This window comes from Odocoileus virginianus, unplaced genomic scaffold (genome assembly GCF_023699985.2).
Source record: "Odocoileus virginianus isolate 20LAN1187 ecotype Illinois unplaced genomic scaffold, Ovbor_1.2 Unplaced_Contig_36, whole genome shotgun sequence".
NCBI classification, from domain to species: domain Eukaryota; kingdom Metazoa; phylum Chordata; class Mammalia; order Artiodactyla; family Cervidae; genus Odocoileus; species Odocoileus virginianus.
Window position 1 is genome coordinate 47,034 of NW_027224353.1, and position 6,719 is coordinate 53,752.

A 6,719-nucleotide genomic window follows, 5' to 3' on the forward strand; every position below is an offset into this window, starting at 1 on the left:
TCTGGAGGGTTTTTTTTATCATAAATGGATGCTGAATATTGTCAAAGGTTTTCTCTGCATCTATTGAGATAATCATATTTTATCTTTCAATTTGTTAATATGGTGTGTCATATTGATTGATTTGCAAATATTGAAGAATCATTGCATCCCTTGAGATAAAGCCCACTTGGTCATGATGTATAATCTTTTTAATAAGTTGTTGGATTCTGTTTGCTAGAATTTTGTTAAGGAATTTTGCATCTATGTTCATTATTGATACTGGCCTGCAGTTTTCTTTTTTTGTGGCATCTTTGTCTGTTTTTGGTATTAGGATGATGCTGGCCTCATAGAATGAATTTGGAAGTTTACCTTCTTCTGCAATTTTCTGGAAGAGTTTGAGTAGGATACGTGTTAGCTCCTCTCTAAATTTTTGGTAGAATTCAGATATGAAGCTGTCTGGTCCTGGGCTTTTGTTTGCTGGAAGATTTCTGATTACAGTTTCAATTCCATGCTTGTGATGGATCTGTTAAGATTTTCTATTTCTTCCTGGTTCAGTTTTGGAAAGTTATACTTTTCTAAGAATTTGTCTGTTTCTTCCAAGTTGTCCATTTTATTGGCATATAGTTGCTGATGGTAGTCTCTTATGATCCTTTGTATTTCTGTGTTGTCTGTTGTAGATTTCTCCATTTTCACTTCTAATTTTGTTGATTTGATTCTTCTCCCTTTTTTCCTTGATGAATCTGGCTAATGGTTTGTCTATTTTATTTATCTTCTCAAAGAACCAGCTTTTAGCTTTGTTGATTTTTGCTAGGGCCTCCTTTGTTTCTTTTTCATTTATTTCTTTCCTAATTTTTATGATTTCTTTTCTTCTACTAACCCTGGAGTTCTTCATTTATTCTTTTTTTGTATACTTTAGGTGTAGAGTTAGGTCATTTATTTGATTTTTCTCTTGTTTACATCTTGTTTCAAATGACAGGATTTCCTTCTTTCTAAACTGGAATAATAGAGTGCAGATACATCTTTGAGATCTGAGTTTAATTTCATTTAGACATACAGCAGACCTTTGAATAACATATGTGTTAGGGGCACCCACCCTCCCTCTAGTCAAAAACCCACATGAAATTCAGAATCAACATTCTCCTAATAGGCAGGGGTGATTCCCACCCCACTCCCCTCCCACTCCCTGATTCATGTTCCCCATCCGTTGATGCCAGCAACCACAGGCATGGTAGCCCTGAGTATTTACTACTGAAAAAACAATCCTTGCATAAGTTCAGTTTAGTTCAGTCGCTCAGCAATATCCAACTCATTGTGACCCCATAGACTGTAGCACTCCAGGCCTTCCTGTCCATCTCCAACTCCTGGAGTTTACTCAAATTCATGTCTGTGGAGTTGGTGATATCATCCAACCATCTCATTCTATGTCGTCCTCTTCTCCTCCCACCTTCAATCTTTTCTAGCAACAGGATCTGTTCGACTGAGTCAGCTCTTATCATCAGGTGGAAAAAGTATTGGTGTTTCAGCTTCAGCATCACTCCTTCCAGTGAACACCCAGGACTGATCTCCTTTAGGATGGACTGGTTGGATCTCCTTGCAGTCCAAGGGACTCTCAAGAGTCTCTTCCAACACCATCAGTTCTTCAGTGCTCAGCTTTCTTTATGGTCCAACTCTCACATCCGTACATGACTACTGGAAAAATGATAGCTTTGACTATATGGACCTTTGTTGGCAAAGTAATGTCTCTGCTTTTTAATATGCTGTCTAAGCTGGTCTTATGTTTTCTTCCAAGGAGCAAGCCTCTTTTAATTTCATGGCTGCAGTCACCAAATGCAGTGACTTTGGAGCCCAGAAAAAGAAAGTCTGTCACTGTTTCCATTGTTTCCCCATCTATTTGTCATTAAGTGGTGGGACCAAATGCAATGATGTTAGTTTTCTGACTGTTGAGCTTTAAGCCAACTTTTTCATTCTCCTCTTTCACTTTCATCAAGAAACTCTTCAGTTCTTCACTTTCTTCCATAAGTCTGGTGTTATCTGCATATCTGAATTTATTGATATTCCTCCTGGCAATCTTGATTCCAGCTTGCACTTCATCCAGCCCAGTGTTTCTCATGATGTACCCTGCATATAAGTTAAATAAACAAGGTGACAATATACAGCCTTGATGTACTCCTTTCCCCAATTTGGAACCAGTCTGTTTTTCCATGTCCAGTTCTTTCTTCCTGACCTGCATACAGATTTCTCAGGAGGCAAGTCAGGTGGTCTGGAATTCCCATCGGCACAATTCAAGGTCATGTTTTTCTATGGTAAATAGTATTCCCTATAATGGGATTGCTAATTCATATTATACTCTTTTTTATTTTTTCATTTAGGGATGTTAAAATATGAAATCTGAGATATATTCTTGATATCTTTCCTTGTTAGATCTTCACAGTGAAGTCACCATGTCCACCGACCCCATGGACATGGCTTTAGCTCAACATTTGTAATAGGCCAAAATAAGAAAACCAAAATAAAAATTGAAAAATAAAAACCATGAACATTTAAAAAAAAAAGAAAAGAAAAGAAGAAGAAGAAGAAACTTCCTGACCACACTGACTGTTGTCACCCTCAGCATGTCTGGGGATATCTAAATGTGATTTTTTGTTGTTGTTGTTGTTTGTTTTGTTTTGTTTTCCAACTACTATGCAACTTGCACTTGTGTTACAAAATGAAATGATTGTCTTTCAATCTTTGCCTTTGTTTCATAATGTGCAAACTTAAAGCTAAATCTTTAAATAAACACATTAAACCACACTTTCAAGAGCACGATGTTGAGGCACATTTGAATTGGGGGAGATATTTTCGTCTTCACTTTTTTTTCTTTCTCATAGAACATAGGAAATGAAATCCTCCACATGGACAAATTCAATGAATAAAATGTGTGATTTTTTTCTTCTAAGTTCAAAGCCACATTCATTTCATAAGCAAACTGGAGCCCATTATACAGAGTGAAGTAAGCAAAACATTAATACAGTATACTAACACATATATATGGAATTTAGAAAAATGGTAATGATAATCCTATATGCAAGACAGAAAAAGAGACACAGATGTATAGATCAGGCTTTTGGAATCTGTGGGAGAAGGCGAGGGTGGAATGATCTGAGAGAATAGCATTGAAACATGTATATTATCAATTGTGGAAACAGATCACCAGTCCAGGTTTGATGCATGAGACAAGTGCTCAGGGCTGGTGCACTAGGATGACCCAGAGGGATGGGATGGGGAGGGAGGTGGGAGGGGGGTTCAGGATGGGGAACACATGTAAATCCATGGCTGATTCATATCAATGTATGGTGAAAACCACTACAGTATTGTAAAGTAATTAGCTTTCAACTAATTAAAATAAATGGAAAAAAACAAGAACAAAAAAAAAAAAAAAACAACCAACCAACCAAACAACAACAACAAAAACAAACAAAAGCAAGGCATCCACCAATCAAAACAACATAGCAGTAGTCTTCCTAAAAATATTTTGATGTGGACTATTTTGGAAGTCTTTATTGCATTTGTTTAATATTGCTTCGGTTTTATGTTTTGTTTTGTTTTGTTTTGCCAAGAGGCATATGGGATCTTGGCTCCCCAACCAAAGATTGAAGCTGCGCTCTCTGCATTTGATGGCAACGTCTTAACCACTGTACTGCCAAGGAAATTCCAACACTAGTCTTAATTAAGCAATTTTTAATCAATAACCTCTCATATTGGATGGTAAATATTGAAACTAGTAGATAGCAACTAAGTATGGCAGAGTATGGATCAGGCAACAGTCAGAGTGGGGTTGCCAATCCATTTCATTTGAATGAACAGAAACAATGGGATGCTACCTATGGAAAAACATATAGGAATGTTCTATTGCAAGCATCTGCTCAAACTTTAAAAACTATAGATATGATAATGTGCCCATGTTGGAGAGACATGCATATACATACTGGCCAATATGAGGAGAAATTATTGAGCAGAAAGTTACAAAGCTTTGGGAAGAATACAAGAGTAGTTGAGTACCCCCAGATACAGTCATGGTGGGCTGAGGCTTCTACTCAAACTGAAAGTCAAGGAATAGGAGAGAGATGTGAATGAAGAGAGGTAATTGACAAACCTGTGGTCTGTGCTGGAATGACCCCATCTGCTCACAGCCAACCAGCTTGTGGGAAGCAGAGATTCATAGCACAAGCTCCTACTCCTGTTCTCTTTGTTGCCTTCTGGTGATCCAAATTTTCCAAATGCAAACAAAGCTAGAGAGTAAGTCTGGATTTCACTTTTTAAAAATTGAGATAAAGGTTGCATCTAATAAAGGTTGACATCTGTAAGATAAACTTTCAGTCAGTTCAGTTCATTTGCTCAGTTGTGTCCAACTCTTTCAACCCCTTGGACTGCAGTATGCCAGGTTTCCCTGTCCATCACCAACTCCCAGAGCTTGCTCAAAATCATGTCCATTGAGTCAGTGATGCCACCCAACCATCTCATCCTCTGTCCCCTTCTCCTCCTGCCTTCAATCTTTCCCAGCATCAAGGTCTTTTCCAATGAGTCAGTTCTTTGCACCAGGTGGCCTAAGTATTGAGGCTTCAACTTCAGCACCAGTCCTTCCAATGAATATTCACTACTGATTTCTTTAGGATGGACTGGTTGGATCTCCTTACTGTCCAAGGGACTCCCAAGAGTCTTCTCCAACACCACAGTTTAAAAGCATCGATTCTTCAGTGCTCAGTTTTCTTTATAGTTCAAGTCTCACATCCACAAATGACTACTGGAAAAACTCTTTGACCAGACAGACCTTTTCAGCAAAGTAATATCTCTGCTTCTTAATATGCTGTCTAGGTTGGTCATAGCTTTTCTTCTAAGGAGCGAGCATCTTTTAATTTCAAGGCTGCAGTCACCATCTGCAGCGATTTTGGAGCCTAAGAAAATAAAGTCTGTCATGTTTTCCATTGTTTCCCCATCTATTTGCAATGAAGTGATAGGACTGGATGCCAAAATTTACATATCTATAAATCAGAGTGAATGCGACTCAGGTCAAAATATTAACTTTTCCAGCACAGTGTCAGTCTTCCTGATTCCTCCCAATTACTACAGTGTTAGTCATTCAGTTGTGTCCAACTTTTTGCGACCCTACCAGGCTTCTCTGTCCATGGAGTTCTCCAGGCAAGAACACTGGAGTGGGTCGCCATTTCCTTCTCCAGGGCAGTTACTACAACACTGGGAAAACACCTCTCTGGACTCTGTCAACATAAATTAACTTTCGCTCTTTGTGAACTTCATGTACATACAGTTATGCAGTATGTATTCTTTTGTGACTGGTGTTCTTTGCTTATCATTGTTTTCCTGTGGTTGCACTTAATAGTAGTACAATAGTAGTTGTCTGAAATTACTATGGGGAATTCCTTGTATGTGTGCTGCTGCTGCTGCTAAGTTGCTTCAGTTGTGTCCAATTCTGTGCAACCCCATAGATGGCAGCCCACTAGGCTCCTTTGTCCCTGGGATTCTCCAGGCAAGAATACTGGAGTGGGTTGTCATTCCCTTCTCCACCTATATGTGTGTCTCTATAATATGTATTCATATTATATCACATCACATATGAAATACATATGTATATCAACAAAATACTTGTCAATTTTTATTTATTTATTTTTTTTCCTGAGGCAATCCTCATAGTAATTCCTGTATTAGTAAGTGACCTGCCAAGGTGTAGACAGCAGAGTCAAACTGGGGCACTTAACTAGACACAGCAGACAGAGTATAGGAAAACCACAAAAATGAATGCAATATTTATTCTGGGACTCCTAACAGTAGGATTCTTAAAATCATTTTTCAGTCCAAAGGTGCAAAAGTAAGAAGCAATTATTGGGAAAAGGAGAAAAAGAAAGTTTTATTAAGAAGGTTGCTTGGCAATGGTCATGATTAGCAGGAGCCTTGGTGTGATGTAGCCACAGTGACACTGCAGGTAAGAAGCAGAGGCATAGATATTGCAAACTCACCCTCCTGTCTCATCTCCCGTGGGTGCTTTCACTGAACAAATTGTAACTTACACAGTCTTTAAAGGGCTGACTTGGGGAAAAAGAACATATTCATAGAAAGGTGGAGATAGAAGCTGAGGGACAAAATGTGAGCTAGCCAGTGCCAATATGACATGAAATCTGCAATGATTTCTCCTCAACATCAAAGTATAAGTAATGTCAGATGGAGCCACATCATACATTTGACCTAGGTCTTAACTCCCCATAGGCTTCAGTTTAAAAACTGTAATTCCAGTAACGGATCATGAAGAAGAAGGATTTTAACATGTCTTATGCTAATTAGTAACAGAGGAGGAGGAGGGCATGGCAACCCATTCCTGTATTTTTGCCTGGAGAATCCCCATGGACAGAGGAACCTGGTCGACTGCAGCCTACGGAGTCTCAACGAGTTGGACATGACTGAGCGACTAAGCATATACTAATTAGATAATTCACAGAAACCAGAATGATTGTTTCATATCTTGGGTTCTACCATTGGCCAATTAGAACACCTACCCCTCATTTTCTGTAAGGGCTTCCCTGGAGGCTCAGTGATAGAGAACCTGCCTGCCAATGCAGGAGACACAGGTTTGATCCCTGGGTCAGGAAGAGCACCTGGAGGAGGAAATGGCAACTCACTCGAGTATGCTTGCCTGTAAAATTCCATGAACAGAGGAGCTTGGTGGGCTACAGTTCAAGGAGTCGCAAAGA